Source organism: Malurus melanocephalus, unplaced genomic scaffold (genome assembly GCF_030028575.1).
Source record: "Malurus melanocephalus ecotype Western Australia unplaced genomic scaffold, MMel_1.1 scaffold_39, whole genome shotgun sequence".
Classification (NCBI taxonomy): Eukaryota; Metazoa; Chordata; class Aves; order Passeriformes; family Maluridae; genus Malurus; species Malurus melanocephalus.
In genome coordinates, this window is record NW_026623271.1 from 2,203,165 (window position 1) to 2,229,211 (window position 26,047).

Below are 26,047 nucleotides of genomic sequence, written 5' to 3' on the forward strand. Positions count from 1 at the left end.
TTTGGGTCTGTAGATTCAGGGAGATCACAAACATTCACAGAGATTATTAACAACATGTAGAGAATGGATAGAAAAATTAATTAGATAACAAACAATTTTTCAAACACCTGTTCTTTCAAAACCTAGTTGTCTGCAGATTTATGTCTCCTTCTTGATTGGCTTTATGACTGAATTATAGCAAGATTTTCTGTTGTCCCTGCATATATGTACAATCTCTTCCTGCAGAGCAGTTTGAAAGCAATATGCAGGCAACCATTTGACTGCAAATCTTTTTCAAGACTCACAAATGGCTGAGGTAAGTCTGTGGGTGTTTGAACCACAGGGTCTTCTCTGTGTAGCCTGCAGCTTTCYGTGGAGTCTCCAGGATCCTGATTCTGCCTGAGACTTTCGCGCTTTTGTCCAACTTGACAATGGATTGTGAAGTTGAGCGTCCATGAAAATGTGCCTTTCAGTGCAGTCCAGAGTTGTGTAAGAGCTGGTCTCCAGAATGAGAGAGCTGGAAGTTGGAAATACATAAATAAGGTAGTCAGGATCGCTCAAGATGTAGAGAAGTATGGCACATTTTCCCAGGCCTGCCAGGGCAGAGCTGTGTAGCTCCAGCTGAACCAAGCCATGCTTCCAGGATGATGCTCTGGGGCTGGTGGAGACCATCCAGTTTTCCCAAGTGATTCACAGCCAGACCCTTTGGAGGACGTACCTCTAGAAGCATTTTTAGCACAGAGGAGATTGGTTATAGGAGACAGCACTTCACTCAAGCTTTCCCTTCCTTCATGTCTTTAAGTGGTTTCTACTCCCATCACGCTTTTCCAGGTTTTGAAGGTGCTTCTCCATCCTGTGAATCTGCTGTTTTCTTGTAYAATTAGCACCTCAGTTCACCTGCTAGACATGTTCTCAGTCCTGCTTTCATTCCTCGATGTCAGGGAGGATGACATTGCAGCTCATAAGCCGCAAGATTAGTTCTTCTTTGCTGCGTGGTGGTTTTTGTTTTCTTAGTCTGAGCCCAATTGCCCCAGCAGTCACACAGCTCCTAATTGAGATAAAACTTTATTCATCTGAAGGTTTCTCCTCCCTAAGGTGGTCAAGATCTTTTTTCCCCTGGATCACATGGGAGGCCCAATGTAATATTCAATTCAATKTACAAAATTAGCCTGGATATTTTAAAACATTACTTAAGAGCATCTTCAGTGTAAGCTTTGGATTTTCTTCAAGAGTCTGCTTGCAGTAAACCAAGAAGCAGTTTATATTTTCATTTATTTCTGTCCCCTGGGTATCAGTCACTGCCCAGGTTTCACAGTCAGGGTGGGTTTCAGGATTATGTCTTCCATTACTCCAGTGCTGTCTGTGACACAGACATGTGGTGTATGCAGGGTTTATTTGAGCCGTGTGCTGCTTTTTTAGCTTCTCCTTATGGCTGCTCCACCAGACTTGCTGCAAAAAGGCAAAAATCTTTCCCAGTTAAGATTATAAGGATTTTTTTATTATTATTATTATCATGACAAATCTACCTAAACACAYGTGAAAATTAATTACTTGTAGATTTTTCTCAATTACAGAAGCTGTGGAGGAACCTCAGGGCTGCTCTACATCAGTATTCAGCATTTACAATCCCTAGCACATACCTGAGTTTTCCACCTTTGGAAAAAACAACATAAACCTTTATCTTTCTGTGTTTCTATTAATAGCTGGAGGAAAGGCAACAGAAATCTTATCTCAAAGCTAGCTACACCTATAATAACTATGTTTGTTATGTTAGCTCAGACTGGAGCCTTTTACTATTTTAGAGTGAGGTTGTTGGGCTAATTTCAGTTAGGTACTCCCATAGGAATGCTTCTATACCTCCTGATTGATGGAAATCTATTTCCTATGCAAAAAAGGTTATAAGAATTGCAAATTTCTCAGTCTATGTCTCTGGAATTTCAATCGTTTCTGGAAGATTTCAGAATTCCTCACTCACTCCCTGGCATTCCTGCAAAGCTCATAAATGCCACAAGAGCAGAGACCTTCTGGTCCAGGTAGCATATAATGCTCATWAATTTTATAGCAGCAGGGAAAAGTGTTGAGGGCAAAAGCATCTCCAGCACTCCAGCTTTATAAATGCCACAGGTGTCATTATCCTGTTGGGTGTTCTTGATCCTAGCCAAAATAATATCAAAGAGGGATACCTTCTGATACTTAAATATGAATACATTTTACTCTCTTTTTGTTTTCTCAACCGTGAATCATAAAATGTCAGCTGCATTGGAAAAAACAAAGTTCTGTCTTTCACATTCCCTACACAAAAAAAAAAGATTTCTTGTGAAATCAAAGTAACCCATGAAGAAAACAGCTATTTTTAACAAAATGTTTGTGTAGGATATGTGARTGTGGATTTGTGTTTTCATAAAGCTGCTGAACAAGGTGGTACATTTCTATTTTCAGAGGAAAAGAGACAAAATTAAATGAATTATATAAGAAGTTCTTCTGGAACATCCTGGGTTTTTCAGGTCCATTGCTGCCAATGTCCCATCTGCAGATGGGGCCCATTGGGACACACCTGAGCTTTGTCCAACCTACCAGGGATATCTAGGGCAGGGAAGCTGCCAGAATGCAAAGCTGRGTGCAGGCTAGAGTATTTTTATAGGAACCACAGCAGGGAAATGACTGAGGTAKAGACTAGCATCTTAATTTTATGCACATCACTTCCTTTAGAAATAATCAACTAAAACAGATTCACATTTGACAAAACTCATTCAAAAGGAGGATACACATTTTGTGGAGTTGAAAGCATTTCATCAGTACTGTTTAAAATGCAGGATACTATGCTCTATAATTTATCAATTTAAAAGGAAGTTGTGCTCTCCACAGAGATCCAAGAAAATTTGTTGACTTCAAAAAGGGGCTGTTAAGAGGAGGAAGAAAACATGTTTTGGGCAAACCAATTGCTACAAKAATTATGATTTTCAGTGGGATGGATCACGAGAAATATAAAAAATGGTGCTGGAGCTTGATTGGCTTTTGTTACATGTGATGCCATCACTTCCATGTTTCAGATTTCACCTCGTGTTCTGTTGATTTGTCATCTCTCTGGACCATGGTACTTCCTTACCAGTCACAYTTGATGTTCCCTTACATTGCTACATTTCTCTGCTCTGTGCTATCTGTCCATTTTCAATGTTTTAAGTAAAATTTCAGGTCTCTGTTACAGCAGTGTGGTTGCTGGAGCCCCCAAAAGATGCTGGTATTCTGGAAATGTCAGTCAAAAGTTTATAACCAATTTTTAGCCCCACACTGATCCCATGCCTCCCTATGCTGTTGTACTGAATGAAAGTGAATCACTCCATGCATTAACAGTCCCAGAGCACAAAAATCCTTCAGTCTTGGCTCTGCCTGTATCCCAGCATTGTGTTTTCTGTAGGAGGAGATTTTCCCATTAGTTTTGCCCCCCCTGCAAGGAACCAGGAACAGCTCTTACTTCACCTCCCATCTATGATGTATTCTTCTGGAGAATTTTACTCAGCTCATCCTTCCTGGAAATTGCTCCTCTCCTGCRTCCACAGCACAACAGATAGCAAATGCAGCCATGCTTTGGATGTGTGCATGGAAAATGGTGTGATTCTGTCATCACCACCACCACCAGGGAGAGTGGCCAGACACTCCCAGAGTACCTGCATTTCACACCATGGTCCTTTAGTGAACAGAATCAACTCCAGCTGAGTGGGGGAGTCCAGGCAGGAGAAGGCTGCTGGGTGGCAGTGGTTTTTTGAACCACTCTTSAGTTTTTGGAATAGCTAATGTAAGKGAGGGGAGACAAAGCTGCTTTGAAGGCTGAGAGATGATAGTTACCTAAATTATTTCTGAAACAAATACTTTGAAAAGTGGAGCACAGGGAAGAGGCGAAATTAATAGATAAAATCAGAGCTGATTTCCAGCTGAGCTTCACAAAGCAYGTGGGGAATGATCCCCAGCACACCAGGAACCAGAACAGGGGAATGCAGTGAAGGGTAAAGCCCAAAGCCTTTGATGCCACGTGCTCAGAATGARCAGGGGGGATGTCCCCCTGTATAAGGATCAAATAATAAAATATATCCTTAAGGATACAGCATGAAGTRTTGTGAAATTATTCCTTAAAGACCTACAGCTGCCCTGGAAGCCTCATGGCTCATTCTTTGCAGTCAGAGGGTTTCAGAACAATTCCCCCAGATGCCTGTCTTGCTCTCCAGGGACTCTGCGAGGAGCAAAGGGTAACAAAGCAGCTGAGCTSTGCCCAGGCTTAGTGCCTGTCTCAGGCTTCTAGCAGCCAGATAAAGGTTATCTCACTGGGTATAAAGGTGTGCAAGAGCAGACTCCTGCAGGAAAACATCCAGGTGCTGAGAGGGTCAGTGCTTTATGCTGGATAAAATTAATCTGCTGCAAAAGTAGATTGACAACACTTCAGCTTTCTGCAGGAACAGGCTCAGACAGCTTCAGCCACAGAATGGCAATGGATCMAATCAAACAGAACCATAGAATGGTTTGGAAGGAACCTTAAAGATCATCCAGTTCCARCCCCCWGCTSTGGGCAGGGACACCTTSTACYAGACCATGTTACCCCTGTTACATSCAACCTGGCYTTGAACATTTCTGGGGATGGGGCATCCACAACTTCTCCAGGCAGCTTGTTCTGGTGCAACATGGCTCTCCTAGTGAAGAATTCATTTGTAAAAAAAACTTTTAAATAAATTATTGAGTGGCAACTGAATAATAAATAATAAATAAATAAATAATTATGCATCACATCCTCCATCTGCTTTCACAGACAACACTATCAGGTCCAGCTTGGGCTAGAAGTGCCACAGCTGAGGGGCATCTGTCTGGAAGAGAGAGAATAACATGAGAGTTTCTGGCAGATACTTCACAGATGGTGTCACATGCTCAGTTATATCAATGATGTATTAAAACTCTGCTTTTTGTATTCAAGTTTACAGAAAATGAGCGTGCAAGCCTCTCAGAAAAGCAGTCTCCTCTTCTGGCTCCTGTGTGACTCTCTGGTGTGAGCATCTGAAACTCCTGCTTTTTAACTGCTGTCTCTAAGAGGTGGAGGAGAGGTGAAGCAGGAGGTCTTTGAGAAACTGAACAGCTTTCAGCCTCTGCCCTGGCAGGGGCCATTCCTTTCTCCTAGGAGATGGCTCCATGGAGTAGTTGTAGGAAAGAAATCCCTGTCTTATGTTGCACAAAAACTGCAAGTGAGGTTTCTGGTTACAGGAAGATCAGGGAGCATATGAATGTGATCCCATATCATCTCCTGCCAATCAAAGTAATGTGACCTGTTCCTCATCCCCATGGACTCCAGATCAAAGGGATTGAGGCTTCTCCTGAAACCTCCAACAGGTTCCCTAATGGGCACCACCAGCAGAGAGAATTCAATAAAAAAAATTCTTCATTAAACTGAAATAATAAATAATAAATAAGTAATGATGCATCACATCCTCCATCTGCTTTCACAGACAACACTATCAGGTCCAGCTTGGGCTAGAAGTGCCACAGCACTTCCAGGATTTTTCAAGTCAAAGGGGAAGGAAAAGGGATGTTTTGCAGTTCAACATTTGACACTATTTCATGCACTAGCAAAAAAACCCCTTATTTTCTCAGGATGGGGCCARGTAAATTTCAGGCTGGTTTTGAACTGTGCTGCTGYTCCCAGGYGTGGTGTTGGAGTGTAGCCATGTCMAKGGGGTCAGCATGGCTCCTCTGGTGCAAGGAGCTACCCAGAGAGGAAAATCAGCTKCAGGCATGTGATATCTGAGGAAAAGGGCTAAAATTACTGGCAAGAGTCCTTGCAGTTTCTGCCTGGGTTTAGGTGGCAGAGCTGGTGGTCTCCAGCTGCGTACCTCTCCCTGGCACAGTGGGACTCCAGCCCCAGCCCTGACCTTCCTTTGCCTTCATGAAGCAGATTCCTGGTGCTGCAAGTGCTTTTGRTCCATCTCCAGCCGTGGCCAGAKATCTCTGGGGTTYTTCTCAAATCTGCCTTGTTATGAARTTGCAAACATAGCCCGTCTCAGTTTTTCTCCCCAAAGTCCTTCCGTCTTTTTCAAGCTTCTTTGAATGAAGGACTTTGCTTTTCACAGATGGGTTTCTGGGTCAGCATTATCAAATAATCCTGGTACTGAGGGCACATTTTTATCAGTCAGGTAACTTATATCAGTTTCACAAATTAAACAATTTTTAGTGGCAAAGAACTTTTTTTGTACAACTATTTCTGACCTCATTTTTTCAATTGTGGGAATACTTTTCTTTTGCACTACCAGTTGGTTTATAATAATCATTTGAGCCCAAGTGAGGTAAATACTCTTTCGGTGGTTTTTTTTTTTTAATGGAAAGCAGCTGCCCTCTGGATGTTTGTCAGCAAATATCACCTACACATGAAAAAAAGAAAACACAGACTACGCTTCAGAATATGTGTTTTGGTTATCACAAAATAAGCACACAATTTGATCATCATGATATTTATAAATTTTCCACAAACGTAGATTTTAAATGCACGTGTTTGCTCTTTGTGGTTTTTTTGTGAAAGGGAGGAATTTACATAATTTCCCCTATCTGACAGGGAAATGGTGCCTGGAAAATCATTTTGAAGCATAGCTTTTAACAGGAAAATCTAAAAATATTTACTTTAAAAGGGGAGGTAACATTCAGCTGSATGCAGGCTCCCCAGAAATTTGGGYTTGGTTGCTGAATCACATATATTCTTCAAAATACATGTTCACTCCAAATGAAGCCATATCTCCAGCTTAATACATTTTTTGTGTTGAGCTCAACCATCCATCTCAAAAGTTGAATACTCTAATTCAAAGCATTCAAGATTTACTAATGTAGCTCTCAAATTGTAATGCAGATAACAGTGCCTCTCTGTGAAAGCATTCAATTTAGAGATAAAATAGAAAAGGACTCTATTCTGCATTTCAGTATTGATATAATTTAAATGCCACAACAGTGCAATTCATTCTTGCATGCCTTTGGCTAACTGCCATCACAAAAATGGTGAGTGGGGAGAGGGAAAAAGAGAGAAGTTATTATAGAAGTGTACTGGGAAAAGGGTGATTTTTATGGTAGGAACTGTACCTTCGTTATTACTTTCATTGCACAGCTTTGGTTATACTCTGGCCATAAATTGTCCATGGGTAGGCTTGACCCACAAAATACATTATTTTTCAAGGTCTGACAACTATTTTTCTATTATCAGTTCTAGTAATTATTGCATTTGCAAACAAAAAACCAATAGAACTGAGAACTGAAAAGCAAGACTCTCAGATTTCCTGGATTCAAACATTAAAGCAAAGTTCCCTTCAATAAATGGTTTTCATGCACAGATGAGGCTTTTACTTATGTGTGCTGCAGTGGCAGGAGTATCAACAGACCAGACATCTGTATGGGAGAAGCTGGGTATTTTGCACTCAGATTTTCCTGGCTGTGTTGTTTTAGAATTATTTGCTCACATTAGAATTAGTGGGAATAAATTATTTTTAACTAACTCTAAATATTGTGGCTCATGCAATAAAGAGACGTGTACACTTGAACTTAAGCAAACTTGGGAAAAGTCTCATAAATACCAAACACTCATTTTATTCAGAGTCCCTTTAAGCAAGCCTGACTATTTCCATAGGACAACAGTGTTTCAAGTCTATTTAAATAAAAATTGGTGATCATGTTTCTTTTGAAATAAATAATGCATTAAAAGTTTCTGTAAGAGCTCACTCCCAGTATAACTCAACCATTCTCAAGCCAACACTGTGGTTCAAAACAAATGATCAGGTCRTCCACAAGGTATTTTCATCAAAACAATAAAACAGCTGTCAGTCTTCACCATCTGTTTTGTTACAGTAATTCTTTTTACTTGAATTCCCATTTAAGGAGTCTTTCAATTGTTCAGAKATGAGCTTGTTTCTGAAGTCTGCAAACKCTGTGCCATTCACTTAGAGGAAGCCCTAATCGATGTGATCATTTGAAGTTAGTTTATTTTAAGAACACAGAATTAAACTGTGAAATATTTTGGCTGTTTTACAGTGAGGATTATGTAGCGGTGAGGAGAGCTGTTTGGTTTTGATTAGGAAAATAAACTGTAAAGGGACAAAATAGCAGAGTGGAGTTAGGGAGGTGGGYGTGTTCTGATTGTGTCCTCAACAGCGTGACTGCTCTCTGTCCAGAGGTGGGATTATCGACACAGTGTTGATTTTTACTTGGAATCACAGGAAGCATAATGTGGAGTCCTTCTTTCCTCATAACTCAGTTTATCAGGTACTCCTGGGCGTGTGGTGGGGGAGTCAGTGTGAAGGTGTGGCAGAGCAGAGCTTGGTGGTCTCCAGGGCTTGCAGCTACACTCAGGGTGGCTTTGTGACACCACATTTGCACCCTTTCACTTCAGTAAAGCACAGCACTGCTGTGGTCCYCTGGTGTGAATACATCAAAGCCAGGGACGTGCAGGGAGTGCTGCCCTGTKCAGCAGCAGCACGGCTCTCTGCTCCTCCAGTCATCTGTCCATCATTCACCACTTCATGGTGCATATTCCAGAAGGCCCCAGAAACTGTRCAAGACTTTCAGTGGTCAAGCTAATGCCTAGCTTAGAAAGATAGATAGAAGTTTATTTTTCTGTTTCATTTTATCTAATGTCACTGTGTGTTGCTAGCTCTATAGGTGTTTGATCCTCTTGTTTACTCTGTAAAGCTCTTTGTTACTTTATACCTTGAAATAAGGATATCCATGGGCTGTTTAGTCTTTTTGTTTTGTAATTAAAAAGATGACATTTCCTCAGAGGTAGATTAGTGCTGCCTTTTAAATACTTCAAATGTTACTTTCCTTTTGATTTATGGCAGGGTAAAGAACAAGTCTCTTTGGTACATCTGCTTTTGTTCACTTATTCTCTAAAGAGTCACAGGCTTTTCAGTTTGTCTCTGATGCAATAATTATTTACTGCCTTTATTGTGCTATGTCCACTAAAATTTGTACTATTCCTTTCTGACCTCCTTGTATTTAACCTCTGTTTTTTGAGATATGAAGCTCAGAGCAGACATACTGTTGAAAGCATTTTGTTTGTTTTGGGATCTAATGAGTTAAGAATTTTCTGTCCTGTTCCTTTTGCATCCAAATGTTRTGACTGTTCCTGCAAGCAGAAGTTCATACTGAGCATGGACGCAGGGCTTTTGTGGCTGTGTTGTATTTCCATACTCATAATGCACAAGAGTCACTCAGACCATTTCTGTTACATTTGTCTGTGTCTCAGCTGTCACACTGTTTCAGCAGGATTCTCTTGAGGAGGTCCTCTTGGGTTTTTCCTAGTTTTGATTAATGTAATTTTTTTTCTATTTGTCTATATTCTATTTTTCTCAGGTCATATATAAATATAATTAACACCCCTATTTTTAGTAAGGGACTTCATGCTTAAGTGTAACTTTCTGTCTATGGAGAAGTGACCCTTTATTGATGCATCTGTTCCTACAGTGTTTACAGGCCACATCACTGCTTATCTTTCACACCACGGTTTACTTATCTTCTCAAATAGAACCCTGCCAGWGGCTTTTTGAACCTGCTGCTGAACMRTGTCAGCTGCTTCTGTTTACATTTGCTGTCTCGTAGGGTGGTGGAAAATGGAATGATCCATTCGAGTCCCTCTCTTTGAGCAGCAKTTGAGGGGTGCAAGAATCATCATTGGGACCAATCCATTTGCCTTTTATTTCTCTTGGTCTAGAAAAGGASAGCTGAAAAATCTTCCCTGCTGCAACATTTGGCGTATGCCTGCCTTTCTTTTTGACTTATTCTCCCTATTACACCCTTGTCTTTCTCTATCTTAAATTAAATCAACATTAGATATCATTGAAGCCAGACATGCTTTGAAACTTCATTCTGATAGGCAGAGGCAGATATCAGCTAAGCAGCAGAATCAACTTAAGGAAAGGAAGATATTGCTGCATTATAAATGCATTTTCTTTTTTTTTTTCTTCATTCTTCCTTGTGCTCCTAAAAGGAAAGTAGCAGCACTCTTTGATCTTAGAAGACTGCAACACATTGATTAGTGGAACAAAACTATTTCCTTGCTTATTACGAGACAAAATGTTTCATTCTTTCCCATAATTTTTAGAGTTAGATTGCTCTGAAAATTGCAGAACAAAGCAGCTRATATTAAAAAGAAAGAATTTCATCTCAGCTTGTTACAAGATTCAAAAAAGAGACTGTAGAAATGTACTGCATGAAAAATCCATTCTGGCCGTTAAACACTCCCTCTGACTCGAGAAGCCCCTGACCTGTTACACATTGAGGACTGGGGAAAATATCCCTGTGTATTTCCATCCCCCGTGCAGTCATTCTTTTCTTTCTGTGCTCTCTGCTCTTGGCAGCTGTTGAAGGAAAGGTGCTGGGCAGGATGGAGATCTCTGTGAGGTCCAGCTCTCTGGGGACACGCAGGCAGGACAACTGTTGAGTGGTGATACCTGCCTGGATGTGAGTGGAAAACCAGGTTTATCCCGGAGAAACAGGGGTGAGACAGCACTCCTTGTAATATAGCTGGAACCTCTCTCCTCGCTTACCCAGTGCATGGGAATTTGGAGCTGCAGAACAATTAGCTGATCATTTTCTCCCCAGCAAAAGCAAAGGCTTCCCTAAGAAGGCCTGCRCTTCAATACAGAGGATATTGTTGCTTTGTGAAATTCTTTAATGAAGATTATAGAAACTGTACTCAGCATCTTTGAAATATGAYGTCTTTGATCGGCTGTGTTGCAAAGATGGGCTGAGGAAAACGACAGGGAGAGAATGCATAGTTCCTTTTAATTAAAATGATTGATTACTACAGTGTGGGATAGTCCAAAACTGATTAATGTTCTTAATGAATTACTTTAGTCTATTTGTGGATTTCTTTATAAGTCTCTTGTGGGTATACACTATCAATACCTTCCTTTGCTAAAGCAAATTATTCTTCCTCTCTTTTTTTAGGACACARATAGCCACACTCAGAATTACAGACTTAAGAAATCTGATGTTGCTTATTCATAGGCAGGAGATTTAAATAATTGCTATCTAAAACACACGACCTTCTAATAACCTTTCCMAGAAAGGCAAGATGCAGAATGAGACAGAAGTAATTAGAGAAGTTGCAAATGTTAAATTACAGTTTCTGGGTAACTGTTTAACCACTGATTAGTTAATGCTGGCCAGTGTTTTGCCCTTTAGGAGGACAAGGTGTAAATCCCATTTGGTAACTGATCTTATTATACCCCTGCATGATGGACTGGGGTCCTTGGCCACAGCTTCTTCCTCCCATGGTGATAGTCCTGCATTCCCCTCAGGACTCAGCAGTCCTTCTCAGCAGGGGAATGCTGAGGGATCGKGGCTTTTGTGGGGTTGCTGCTCTCAGCTGAATCAGAAAGAGATGGCATGTCCACACCTAGAGTTTGACAGATGTGATGGCAAATTGGTCACCTGATTGTTATTGTTTCTGCTTGGTTGGGAAAGCATGAAAACGGCACAACTTCTGTTCAGTCTGTGATCCCATCACACATCCCATGCATAGTGGCAGTGCTGTASTGTCAGACAGAAGGTCCATATCTCTCTTTAATGGAAAACTGCTGGACCAAAATACCTCTTTAAACTCAAATTTAGTAACTCTGGAATTCAAGATTTTTGAATCACCCAAGTGTTTTTACTATTGTCAACTACTTGAACTACTTCATTAGATAGACATGACACCAGTGCCACTCTCCCTAGGCTGCAGTCATCATCAGTTTTTATTGGTCCCTTGGAAAGCTCCCAGGAGATGTCTCACTGAAGAGRCTCCCTTGGGTTGGTCGTTCCAGGGAGGACAGAGGATCCTATAATACTTCGTTTATCAATCATCCTTCATTCTGAGAGCCAAGGCATCTCCTCCTGTGCAGGGCAGAAGCTCATCTGCTCTGTGCTGGCAGGAGCCTTTCTCAGTACAGAACTGTGATGTCTGTGTAACTCTGGGCTACTCTGGAGCCCTGTCCATGGGGAAAACTACTCATTCTGCAGGCAGGTACTCAATTCCTCCTTGGCTGGAGGGAARGGAACTGGATCAGCTCCATCCATCCAGAAGGCTTCAGCAGGAGATATTTCTCTTCTGCTTTGAGTTCAGCCTGTGAAGCTATTTCCCCTACAAGGGTGGTGCCCATGTCCAGGGCTGCACTGCAGTCGCCCRTGATTTGAGGCAGTTAAGGAATTTTATACAGTGAGAAAGTAGGCTGCTAATTTTTTTTTTCCTAAGTTCTCCATGCTCATCAAGTTTGAAAGCCTAGGGCAAGATTAATTAAAATCAATGGAGCAAAGCAAATTAAGCACTTTAAACTGCTCTTTGGGGGCTATCAAAACTAGAATAATTCAAAATAAATAGTCAAATGTCTGGGGCTTGTTATGAGACTGTTTTATCATTCTGTCCATTCATCTGCTCTATCTCTCATTTCTTTATCTGTTTTTCACAGAGCCCAGCAGATGCTCTTTCCTCAGCATTTCACACCAATGTGTGTCTGTGCAATCTCAGGACTCTTCTCCCACACACCTAAAATAAAGATCACAATGCTAACACGCAGCCTAATCCAGCAACTCTTACTCACACTGTTAAGCCTTACTGATATATAAATAGCACTGTTCAGGTTAATGGGATTGTTTGTGAGAAAAAAAAAAGAGTAGGTTCACAATTCTAAGTAGCAATCATGGGATGAAAATCTGCATTTTGTTTTGACTAGAAGAAGCACAATTTTGTGCTGTGTGTGATTAACAGGGAAAACCCTATCACTTGCAGGTATCTCCTAATGCCTCAACTGTCTCCCCAGCTGTCCTCCAGATTAAAACCTGGACCAAACTCAACATCCCCCAGAAGGAATTATAAGGGAGGAATTGTAAGGGTAGATATTCACTCTAAGAATTCTCAGGTMTGTTTGGTTTTGRGGTTTAATTCAGTCTATGCTTCTGTGCCRCCCGAGTAGTCCAATATGATCCTGTCTGTTGGGAAAATCTGCTAATTAATGTATGCCTGCTTCTGCTTGAGGTCTTAGCAACTCTTCCTAAGTGATTCCAGCTTGTTCTGTGCTTCCCAGCGTAATTCCAGATATTATGGAGGACTGTGAAGGTAGTCAATGCAATCTCTAACAAAGTAATCATTGCCTCAGACTGTAGAATATATTCCACCTGATTGCACAAACTCAGCTACAGCATTCATAATTCCAGTGCCCATTTAGTAAACCTGATATTGCATTTATCACTTGAAGGTACAGGAACCTGGAAATAACTCTCTGRATTAGGGTGTGTCTTTGGCTCCCTGTGGTAGGAAGTAGGCTCTGAGTCTGCAGGGTCCTRCCTGTTTGACTCTGCCCTGAGTCACCAGGCTGCTCTCTGTGCTGAAGCAGTGATATTTGTGATGGGTATGAAACACTTATCTGCAGTTCTTGTTATTTGTGTGGCAGCAGAAAACTGACAAACACACATTTCTGCCTACTCTATAGAGTTGTTACTTCAGATCTTTATTTTTACCCTCTTYAGAGCTCTCTCCATTTAGCTGGGTGATTTGAGTGGCACTGAGGGCACTTGCTTCCAGGAGGCACCATTGATTCCCACGTGGGAGGAATATTGCTACCCACAGCATACACTAAATGCTCCTAGAGACACRCAGTCTAAGAGTTTCAGCTCAATAATCTACAACCAGTGGTTTCTGGATGAATACACTTCATCACAAAGCCTGATGGAAGGCTAGAAAGGTAATCCAAGTGCCTGCTGGGATTTAGCATCTCTGATGAGTTGCTGCATTTTGTTGGTATAGTTAACAGACAACACAAATAAAGGAATAAAGTAATTAATTTGGGTTAAAAACCTTTTCTTATGGCAAATTACACAGCTGTTACTTTGCTTTTAGGACACTTTGATATAAAAATTAACAACTTGGTAAAAAAAAAAAGTGGAAACTTGTATTTTAGCTGTTGGAAATTGGGAGAATACTGAATCTTAAGTCTTCAGAGACCTTTTCCTGYAATTACCTCTACAAATTATTCCAARGGGTATTGCMAGCAAAGAATACCTTGTTATCCTTCTTCATGGGAGAGAAAATGGATTTTTGCCTCTCCTCAATGCTTTTAAAACAAAGAAAGCTAAAAATAAGCAGTTAAGATGTATTTCTGCAATGGAAACTAACAATCTTTCTTATGTCGAAAGAGCCTTTTCAAGGTTTGGATCTTGTATTAGCATGTTACCCTTACAAAAACTCAGGTGAATAGGGAAGTATATACTAAGAGTTTGCCTTCCTGAGAAAAGTTTTGATTTMTTCCAGTTAATTAAAATTAGTCACACATTACAGAAAATTTCTTTTTGATCAATTTATAGTTTCAAATAACTAATCCATTTTGGGCTGACTTGCACTCAGTGTTTGCTTCTCATGAACATTTGAGTGATGAGGTTTTACTGGCATGGRCACTCACAGCAAGTGAATGCATACTCCATTCAATTAATATTACTTGCTTTCACATGGCAATTAAAGGCCACCACTGGGACTGGATTTCCAGGGGAAATAGTTTGTATGGGGAAATGTTCAAGACCCGACCTATAATTCATGGCTTCCTTTTCAAGGCCAMGGTCTCTGCCATTCCCCTCTAATTCCTTCTTCCCTTTCTGGTTCCATATTGGAAAAAAGGTAGCAAATTAAAAATAAAATAAAACAAACAAACAAAAAAAAAAACTACACCAAAAAAGGCCCCCCTTTTGTCTTATGCGCAGTCTAAACCTCGCTATGTACCTCTTTCTGTGTTTTAATGTTGACACAAATGTTGACATTTGACATCTTCGGAAAATTTTAATTCTGAAAATGTCAATGTTCAGGTGTTTGTAGGGGAAGATCTATTTTGTCTTTTACTGTCCTCTGATAGAAATATTGCAATCATGTACTAACAGGTAGACATACAGCTGCTGTTGTCTTATTCCATAAAGAGGAATATAAATAAGAAAGGCTTCATTATGTATATATTCTACTCTTTACAAAGTTTTATAGACTGATGGTTTCCTCAAACCAGCAAAATGACTGGTTTTGCTTAAAAAGCAGTTTTCTGCAAGTAAATGTTTCAAAAGGGCAGATGTAATGCAAAGGCTGTGGGAGCCCTCTGTACAGTCCCGTGAATACTGTGTTTTTCAGTGTGAATTAAAAAGATGATATTTTGCTCTATGGAAAGCTTAAGGCCAAAAGCCATCTCACCAGGCCTTGCTTTCAGAAAGTTAATGTGGTATAAACTGGTTTTCTAGGTTTCCTCATCAGTGCTGGAGGGAGTGAAGGTCYGTACCTCCTTAAAGGAGAGCGTTTGCCACGCTGGGATGAGTGCCTGAGCTGTTCAGGATGAGTCAATCACTGGGTTTGCTTCTTTCTTCTCACAGTCACAGACAGCAGGCTTAGAGGAGAAACTCTGCTCCTGGATCTTTGTGTGAGGCAGCACAAATGCCACTGAGCAGGGTAATCTTTGCTATGGAGTTCTCCATAAGGAGGAACTGCACCAAGAGCTCTGGTTCCTGCCAGGCAGCATCAGCCACTGGCCAAAGGCTRCTGAGCCCCAGCAGTCCAGGAGCTCACGGTGCCCAGGTCAGGTGCCCTCCACAAGCTGATGGCTGSGAAGTGTGAAATGGGGGATAGGCTCCTGTGGTGGCAGCAGAGCACGTGTGGACCCCTGTCAGCCCTTGGAGAGGAAGAAACTGCTGGGAGGGGTCTGTGTCCCCATCCCAACAGCGGCAGAGCACTGGGGGAGAAGGCACTTTGTTCACCAAGAGGAGGATGAAATAATACACAGACAATAGGCATTATTTTTCCTAGTTTTGCGTTTCAGGTTGTCAGGTAGCTGCCAGTGCTGTTGCCTGGGTGCAGGTCTGCCACAGGAGAGTGTCACTAGCTGTGGACAGTGCCCTTGAAASTGCTGTCAGAGCAGGGCTCATCCTTCCCTGCATCACCAGCTGTGGAAGTGGCTGCCAGGAACATGTTAAATATATTCCTATGATTCAGTCACAGCTGAGAGTTACACAGACCAAGTAAAATGGCTCATGGTGGCAATCCAGCCCAGCTCCTGTGTCTGCTGGCAGGGGGCTCTGCTGTGAGCATCATCCCCACACGCCTGTCAGGCAAGAGCATCATCCATCATGGTCTGTGACAAAGGCATTTTCACCTATAGTGAATCTCATCCATTTAGAAACTCTGTGTAACCCTCACCAAAATACTTGCCTTTGAATGCTTCTCCCCAGACACAAAATTCTTCCTCACCATCAAAAGCGAAATAAGTTACAATGAACTGCTATTGTTCAAAAGCCAGTATCCCGTAACAGTCATATTAATTCTCCTCCCATCCATGCTTTAATGAAAACCTGTCCATGCCACTGTTCGGTTTCCCTGGTTACTGTGACTTTCTGTGATTCAGGTGCGAATTTGTGATATTGAACACGGTGTCTTATTTCTTTTTGACTGTGGTAAAGGTTAGAGGGGATCACTGAGCTTTTGTCTGAGGGAAAGAAACATATTCTTACTAATTACATAAAAATGGTAGCATTTTGCTATGTGCATGTTTGTATTTTTTACGCTATTAGAGGATGTCATGGTTTAAGCCCAGACAGACACAGACACAGCCGCTCCTTCACTTTCCTTCAGTGGGATGGGGGAAAGAATTAGCAGAGTAAGGCTGAGAAAACTCATGGGTTAGGTAAAGACCATTTAATAGGTAAAGCAGAAGTCTTATGCACACAAGCAAAAYAAAACTGTTCATTCCCCTTCTCATGGACTGGAAGGTGTAGCTGTCCCAGTCAAACCCAGCACAGAGAACTTTGTAACAGAGGAGTGAAATGGGGAGAAAATTACTGTGCTTGAGTACTGAAGATACCATCTTTGTATAAAATTTAATGAATATTTGATTTACATCTTTGTAATCTCAAGCAAATTAATTCTGAACACATAGGAAAATTTTACTTTTGGGGGGTCATAAGTGAGAGTTTGTCTTCAGCAACAAATGAATGATGGCAGTTTCTTACCTGTGACAGTGCAAGTTGGGGTGGTCAGGGAGCAGTTTCGGAACCCCCTTTGCCAGCAAAGCAGTGAGGGCATCCTGCAGGATAAATACTTTCTCACTTTTATGCTTCCACCCGCTGCCTCTTCCAGGGCTAGTGTGGATGCAATGATTTCTTYTGCCCAGGGGCAGTATTTAGACCATCCCATTTTAGATGGTTACTGCTGAAAATATTACGAATCTCATTCCTTCTCCCCTCTCGTATTGTATGCTTAATATACATTGTGTTTCATTCCACTTGGACCGTGAAATTGGTTACAYGGAGAGTTTTACAACATCTACTCCAGCACTGGAGGAGAATGGTTGGAGGTGAGTATCCTTAAACGTTGGCACTATGTGGTTCTTTCCATCATACTTCGTGAGAGCATTGCCTTGTCTGGCAACATTTTTTTGTGCTTAGAGGGTGTGAATTTGCTTACTTTACAGATATTCCTGCTGTGAAAAAAAGAAAAGGCAAAAGGCAGTTTATCGTGAGTTTTATCAAATTATGYTGCAGAATCCCACAAAAGACAAAAATTAGTCTCTTCAGTTTTCTCAACTACTTTATGCCCATCTGACAGTAACATCACCAACATGTTCTTTCCTGGCATGTGTCTGTTATATGAGACAGAAATTTTAGATCAAAAAGTAATTTCCTTGTGTCTGGTATCCTTTGACAGAAGAAGTATAAATGAAGATGAATAGGCCTTCAAAGAGTGTGTTGCTTTGGGATTTTTTTCCTACCTAAAAGAGAGCAAGGTGATCTCTCTGAATTTGGAAATRCTTCATGTTCTTCAAAACGTAGGCCTGGCATGGGGTTAATGACTAATGACAGTTTATTTTTATGAAAGGAAGTTTTTCTGTGTGACTGATCAGGCGCTGATAATCTTTAACTAATAGATAACTCCTCTCCCCTGGACAAAGGAATTTTATCTGAGAAGATACCACAGTGAAAAGTTCACTGTCCATCCTCTCAGTCAAGGCAAGCCTCTTCTCTGAACTCACTCCAAGGGTATGGGCACGTTGTACAAGCAATTCCATCTTAGGGACACCTAAGACAGCTCTACACAAGGTCACCTGTACAACCCAGCAGGATGCTGCAGTGACAGCCTGTGTTGCTCCCCATCTCAGAACTTGCTATTTCAGCCTTATCTGGGGAAGCCCTGCACTTTTTTTGTGCTGTGCTTACATTGGGAGAAGTGTAGATGTCCTTCCTGACAAGTTGCAAAGCAGCTGCCCTGACCAGGCCGGTAGAAAAAATATCTTCCTGTTAAAGTGCAACAGTGTAAAGAGGAAGCTTCAGCTGGAGAGCTGGAGGGAATGGGAAGAACAAGGAGATGGTAGAGACAAAAGCATCTCTGGAAGCAATCTCCCTTCATAGTTTTCAAGAGGCATTAAGGAGAGTTGTACACACCTAGCTGACAGGATGAGAGCCTTATAGGTTCTTAATAACTCAAAGTAATAATAGACTTAATAAATTAAAGTCATAATAAACTTACAAGTATTTAATAAGTAAAGGGTACAGCAAATTTATTTGGATTGCACCAAATAAAATTTAGTAATGTGGTTTCTTTCTTAATACTTAATAGCCTTCTGCACATTAAAGATGCTTTGTAATTATTTGAAACTCAGTCAGTTTGGATCAGATTCCTTTTTCTTAGTTGTAAGCGGCCTGTGTAAGTGGCTCTATCCAGTAAATACTGGAGGGACAGAGAAAGGCACTTGTAGGGTCATTTATTCTGAGAACCTGTTTTGGGTTCCCTTTCAAGTGCCCATCTAGGATGTTGACACWTTATCAACATTGTCTGACACTGTGAGAAACACATGAAGCTCTGTTGGATATGTCACATTAATAAAAAGATATGCAGAAAGCTTTCTGTTTAGCTTTGTGTGATATTTAACAAAATTTCCCTGTGGACTCTTGTGCATAACAAGATTTTTAACCTGGCTTSCCCCTGAAAAAAGGTGTGTGTGATCTTGCTGAGTTACTATCTGTCACGTCCTTCTCAGGAATGTTATTATCAATGGGCACACTTCTGTCAGATCTAACGTGAGAAGACACYCCGATGCCGTATCTTCCTGAGAGGTTTGACACTGACTGGTTTGACAAAGGAGTTCCAAATTAGTGTAATCCTGGATGAAAAACAGCAGTGAGAGCCCAGTGGTTACCAGTTTGACCTCGTGGTTGGTTGGTTGGTACAACCTGTGTACTGACAAATCAATAAACACATGGTTCTCAGCATGGAGCTGAGAGCCAGTTGCAGCATCTGCTGTGTTTTATTTGGTCTGCAGCTGGAGGATAAAGGAGTGRGGACATCTCTTTCTGCTTGGAGAGCTTGAAGAGAAGGAATAAGAGACCTGGAGTTGCTGAGATCTTGTACCTGAGAGCTAGTGATATAGGAGATATACTTTTAAAAACATTGCCTTGTTCTGCTACTCCCCAAAAAGCCTGTTTTGAATGCCACTGGATTAAATACCAGCCAACATTTCACTTCACAGCATTTACCTTAGCTCTAACATAAAAGTGATGATGTTTGTATTCTCAAATTATCCTTTTTTGTATCTATGCACATTGTTCATGTTGAATTCTCTGAATTCAGCTTCTGTCCAGGGCATGATTACTTAAAGCACTGCCCACTTACCAGTTTCTCAGTACAACCAAAGTGTTAATATTTTCCAAGTTTGAAATGATTGAACAATATGATTTACAGAGTCTACTGTAATTATCTACAATTATTTACAGAGTCTGTTGAATAGTTATCATTTCAATTCTGTAACTACTGAAATGAAGATAATAAGACAGAATGGAAAAATAAATTACAGAATTAATACATAGATGATACACAAAAAATGGTAATAAATGGGCTAAGTACAGGCCAAAAGAGCAGAATGGTAGAAAGTGACAAATGGCAACTCAGCTTCTATAAAGATTAATAACAAGGGCCATTATTTTGCAGTTCAGTTTGAAATGGGATTCTCCACTGAGTTAAAAATTGAGCCRTGGTATTGCCAGGACATTCCCATTACTGTTTTACTTCCCTGTTGCTGTTCTTGAGGAGTAACCTCTTGTTAGAGTAACACTTTTTATATTTTCCTTTTCTTTCCTTCCATATACCTCTTCCAGGCTACACTGTCTGGGTTTCTTTTACGAGTCTTCTCTCCATCTTTATAGCAGAGCTTCCTCCATCAAGACAGCCTCTCATCCCTCCTCCTTCCCCCTCTACCCAGTACAGCAGCATCCACTGCACTCTCAAAGGCCAAGGCTTTGTCAGCAGCTTTTCCCTTCAACTTTTCCCTTTTTCTCTCAGTGCCCTCCTGAGCCTTCATTTCTGTCTTCTTAAAGAAATAGAGAGGAATATAAACAAATGCGAAAACATCTTAATGCCCCATGAACTATGCCATCATCTTGATGCCACCCTTACCTTTACCAGCTTTCCCTTCTGCCATCTCCTGTGCAGCAAACTCTGAATCAGAAGAAATGTCTTTCCTTTTCAATGCTCTATGACAAGTAATGTTCATGAGAGTCTGTGCTGGCAACTGCTGTGTATTTCACAAGCTCTGAATTGGATGAATCGATACCAGGGGAACCCACCTTTTTTTCTGTTCCCTGCACAGTGTGTTTAGACTTTAGTGTTTAATCAAGTGATACTTAGCTCATTTGAACTGACTGATGTACAATTCTCAATTGTCAGTTCCCGCAGCCTAATCAACAGCTTAATAACACAGGGTAAACAGTCATCACACTTGATCCCAGCAGCACACTGCACACTGAGGCACAGATGTTGAATTCAAGGACAAAACTCATTCTGGGCTCACTCTTGTTGGGCCAGAGGAGGAATCAAGAGGAAAGCTAGCCATGTGGTGCCATAGAATTGTAAAATTGATTTTGGGGTTTGGAAGTTTCTTTAGTCAAAGAGAAAATCTGGAACAAGTTTGTGTTTTCTGTGCAACCCTCCCTCTGCCTCCCCCACAATACATGGAGGTAGTTGAACAAATGCTAGAGGAAGTGGCTGTAGCTCACTAGGCTTTATAAATTGTAGAACATTGGGCAAAAATCTGTTTGAAAGTGCTAATGAAGATAAATTTAAGAGTGGCTTCTAAACCTTGAGTTCATTGGTTATTCCCATTAGAGGTCACAAATGGGAAATTTCTACCATCCCCCTGAAACACTTTATGTAGCTGTTTCTTTCCATTACAGCTTAACTGAAACATCTCTGTGAAAATGCTTCAAATTATTTGTAAGGAATACAGTTCTTGGATTTGCTCAGACTTCTCATAATCTCAATTATAAGACTAGATGTCCCAAAGAATAAATTTACCATATGTATATATCCATGACACCATGATGTTCYTTTATGTGTAAAGCTTTAATGTCATCATTATGCTGTAATGACATCAGTGCCAGTAATATCCTACTGAGGAACATTATTAGTTAAAGGACACTAAATCCAGGWATCTACAGGTTAAATTTGCCATTTCAGTAAGAGTATGTCACATACATAGCACAGGCAGAGCTGTGTGTGTGCAGCTGTGCAGGTGCTATAGGCAAAACACTGCCTGTACCAGYTCAAAATTTGTGTGTTTTGGTTGGTGAGTTAGAGATGCTGCTTGAATTCCACATTTAATTTTCTAGTTTTGAATTACAGTCAAAATCATAATGTTGTGGTTAATAACTAGCATCAAACTATCATTTGACAAATTGCGTGACAGAATTTGTTGCCAAGATAAATAATTTCTTCCAACTGGAAAACAGAACATCACTCATAATCTAAAAGAATTGTGTACAGGAAATGTATCTTTTAATAGGAAAGCAACACTGATGTAATGAGTGTATAATTACTTTTTTTAAAAATTATTTCCCAAACTACTGTCAGCAGGGGCACATCTGTTTGGTTTGGCATATCTGTGATTTTTATTGCTTAGGTCCTACTCTTGGGAGTTACCTTTGCATTGCTCACAAACAAAAATCACTTTCTATTCATAATTTTTCATTCAAAGACAACAARTATTTTTCAGAAGAAAATTATACTTTTTTAGAATGCAAACTGAAAATGTGTTAAGAAATTTGTTTACAGTCTCCCCATCTGCTGTGACTTACCTCCCTTGCAATTTCAGTGGATTTTGCTTTATTGTTTAAATTTGCTTTAGCATTTGCATGTGATGTATCCAAGATACCATGAATGGTTTGGTACTAATTAAAGAGAAAATACAATTATATGAATGGCTGTAGGGCAGTGGAGGCAGATCAAAAGAAGGAACATCCAAAGTTCTCAAAATTTTTCCACTCCAATTTTGATGATATTTCAGAATTTGAAACTAGCGTACAGAGTGCATTTGCATTTTAAATGTTTGGACACAACTTATCCAGAAGCAAATAGTCTTTTGGGGGCCTTTTGAGCATTTTAATAGGGCTGGAGGATAATAGAATATATCTCACACTAATATRCATCCTGCTTAACTCCATCAGGGACAAAAAAGTTCCAAAAACACGGGGCCAATGCCTGCAGTAATGTTTTGCTTGTCAGATATGCTATACTGAAATGATGCTTCCATATTAGAAATATTGGCTTAACCAAATCAAATACTAAAATCTGGTTTAATTTATACTGCTTCCCATGAGCCCAACATGTAAACCTTTCTAATGTGTAAGTAGGCAGTTTATTACACAGKAGATGATCACACATTTTGTGACAGAGATCAGACTTGTTGCCTGAATACCTCTGAGGTRTCTGCATGTAGGTGAAGAGGACTTRSACCTGAAAAAGAAAAGCAGTTGTTGAGCAAAAGTATCTGAGATCAACCTCAGCTGACAAAGCTGAACTGCCATCTTCTCTCTCTAAAAGTGTCTGCCTTCTAAGTCCTCCCAGCTACATCAATTTACTACAGCCCAGATTCTGCTAACATTGCATTAAATTTATTTCACATTCATTTTTTTATTTAAAGTATTAGACTAACTCCACTGTGACTGCACTGAGTGAGATCAGATTTCTGTATGGTTGAGATACAAATGGAAACTCAGGTACTTTGGAAACAGATATGCTGAGGGAACTGTGAACTCTAAAGACATAAAAATAATCATATTTAAGAAGGCTTAAGTAGGCTTTATTTTTAAGCCTTTTTTAAAAAAGATTATACATACTGAACAATTCTTTATTCAGACATGGTAAACTGTCAAAAAAGACAATGCYATAAAGTAAGAACTGTAAATGGAATAACATCMAAATCATAGATTCATAGAATCATTATKGTTGAAAAAGACCTTTATGACAAAGTCCAGCTATCAACCCCGAACTGCCAAGTCCACAATTTAACCATGTYACTAAGAACCATATCTACACATCTTTTAAAGACCTCCAGGGATGGTGGCTCCACTGCTTCCATGGGCAGCCTCTTCCAGTCCTCGGAATTTCAGTTAAAATAATTTTACCTAATATCCAATCTAAACCTCCCCTGATGMAATGYGAAGTGAATTTCCTCATATTCTGTTGCTTGTTACTTGGGAGAACAGACCAACTCCCACCTGGCTACAATCTCCTTTCAGGCAGTTGTAGAGTGTYSAGGTCTCCCCTGAGCCTCCTTTTCTCCAGGCTAAAGCTCAGCTCCCTCAGTTCCCCTCATCAGGCTTGTGCTSCAGACCCTTCCCCAGCCCTGCTGCCCTTCTCTGGACACGCTGCAGCAYCTCAGTGTCTTTTGTAGTGAGGGGCCCAAAACTAAACACAGGATTCCAGATGTGGCTTCACCAGTGCCCAGTGCAGGGGAAGCATCACTGCCCTGGGCCTGCTGGACACAGTTTCTGGTACCATTTCCTTCTGCTGTGGTTATAGTTACACATTAGGATATTCATGAGCTATCCAGAGCATAAAAACATCCAAACCCTGGCTCATCTATACACAGTTTGTTTACCAGAGCAGCTATAACATTTTTAATACAGCTGGAGCTGAAGTATTTGTTTTCTTTACAATAACAAAAATCTACGTTAGCTGCCTGCCCTGTTATTTCTACAGCAAAGGAACATAAATCCCTAGACTGTGGAGTGGGGGACAGAAAAGARGTGTGACAAAACCTCTTAGAGTTATGCTTAAAATTCTTATTAATTACAAAGCTGTTGATAGKTCATGGGTACTTTGGCCTTTGTCACATACATTTAGCGTTTATGACCTTTTCCATGCAATTTGGCACTTCATGCAATTTGGATATACATTGCAGAAATATTGTATTAGACCAAAACCAAAAATTAAAGTACACCCTGGAAGAAAACAAAAGTATCTTCTAATTCACTGGCATGCATACAGTACTTAAAAAGTTTTTGTCACTTGTGAATTGCTTCAGATAATTTGCAGGAATGTATTCTAGTTGATAATCCTTTTCTTGACAAAGATTTGGTTCTATTCCAACCATAGCCAGAGCTGTCTTTCATTTGCTCAAATGCAATGTTGCCAAAAGCAGGGGAGATGCAAGTTAATACTTCAGTTTRCACATCTGTCTGTGGAGGGGCAGGAGTGCACTCAGCACCCAGTAAATCCCAGGGAAATCACAGAGGATGCAGCCAACACCTGTTGCAGAATGGCTTAATGAAAAGGGACTTAGCTCCCTGGAAGGCTTGTGCAAGCAAACTGGGTGCTAGCAAATTTTAGGCCTTTGCATTAATAACTGAAAATATTGCTCAGGGGCAGCATTGGGCCTCTGTGTTGATAATGGAAAACATTGCAGGATGTGTGTGTCCAGAGTGTTCAAAGACAGAATGTTTTTGATATGTTGCAGGATGCAAGCACTAAGAATAGTCAAGGTCAGGATGTTTTTGAGAGATCRGGAAAGAACCKAAGAGGGGAGTGAAAYGAGAATGTAACTTTCTGTGCTTAGCCAATAATATTGTAGCAAGTAGGCATAATTAACTATGAGCATATATAACCAGTGTGTGACAYGAATAAAGTTGAAGCTTGCTTATAACTCATATTGAGTGSTCCGAGTCTTCCCTTCTGTGRCAAACACCATCCGTGAGWCCTGAGGAGCTGTTCTGCTCACCTGGGAGCAGGCACCGACAGCTGATCAGTGAATTGYCACCCAGACTCCCCTGACTGTATTGACCACATCTCCACGGGCTGCAGCTGAAGTGTAAACAGTTCAATTTATCTGCCCTAATCTCTGCGTTCATTGATGATATGATTGCTGGTTGTTCTTACTCATGTCAGTTTGAATTACCGACTGGAGCTAAAAAAATTCTGAAATCAATCTTATTTGGAGATATTAAGTACAAGAATCTTTTCTATAGCATAGGAGTTTGACTGCTTAACCAGATCTGTGTGAGTGTTCAAAGCACCCAAAACTGATGTACTTAAAGTTGTAATTTTTTTGTATTTTCACACCTTATTTCCCAAAAGTTTTTAAAGAACCAAAGGACCACAGCAATCATGTACATTGAGTCTCTGATGGAYACAGATAATTACTTTGAATAGATCAAGGGAAAAGATTTTTAAAGCATCCTTCCCCTAGTCACTTCCCTTAATGTTACTAGATATGGATCCCCTCCAGGTCATGATCCAAGGAGAGCTAACGCGGCTCTGTAGCCATGCACCTCCAGCACAGGTTATGGCCATACACTATAGCCAAACCCTCCACTTATCCCACAAATGCATCTCAGGAGTTTTTAGTCTCCCTGCATTGGTTTGGGGAGGGCATGGCAGTCAGAATGGATACAGTCACATTAGAGCCTTTGAAGCTCTGGTGTTYGAGACAAGGATCACATTTCTGTAGCTAGAGCCTGGATGCTGAAATACCAAAATGTCCTACATGTCCCTATGAATAAGTGTTCACCTTGAATATTTTTGAGTGAAGAAAACTGCATCTTCTAACAATCTTTATATAAAGTTTATAAATCCAACTCCCTATTTCTTTATAATGTGTGCAGAGGTACTGACCCTGGTGCTGTTCAATCAGTTTTGCACTTGACTTCAGTAGAAGCAAAGATGGTGAATGCAAATCCAGAGGAAATTAGACTTCAGTAGAAGCAAAGATGGTGAATGCAAATCCAGAGGAAATTA

At 40.6% G+C, this 26,047-nt stretch overlaps 1 protein-coding gene across 1 annotated transcript in view; it reads left to right on the top strand.

Annotated features, from left to right (window-relative positions):
• The window catches only part of LHFPL3 (LHFPL tetraspan subfamily member 3), a 195,417-nt gene that overhangs the window by 108,469 nt on the left and 60,901 nt on the right, over positions 1-26,047 (top strand). The window lies entirely within an intron of this gene.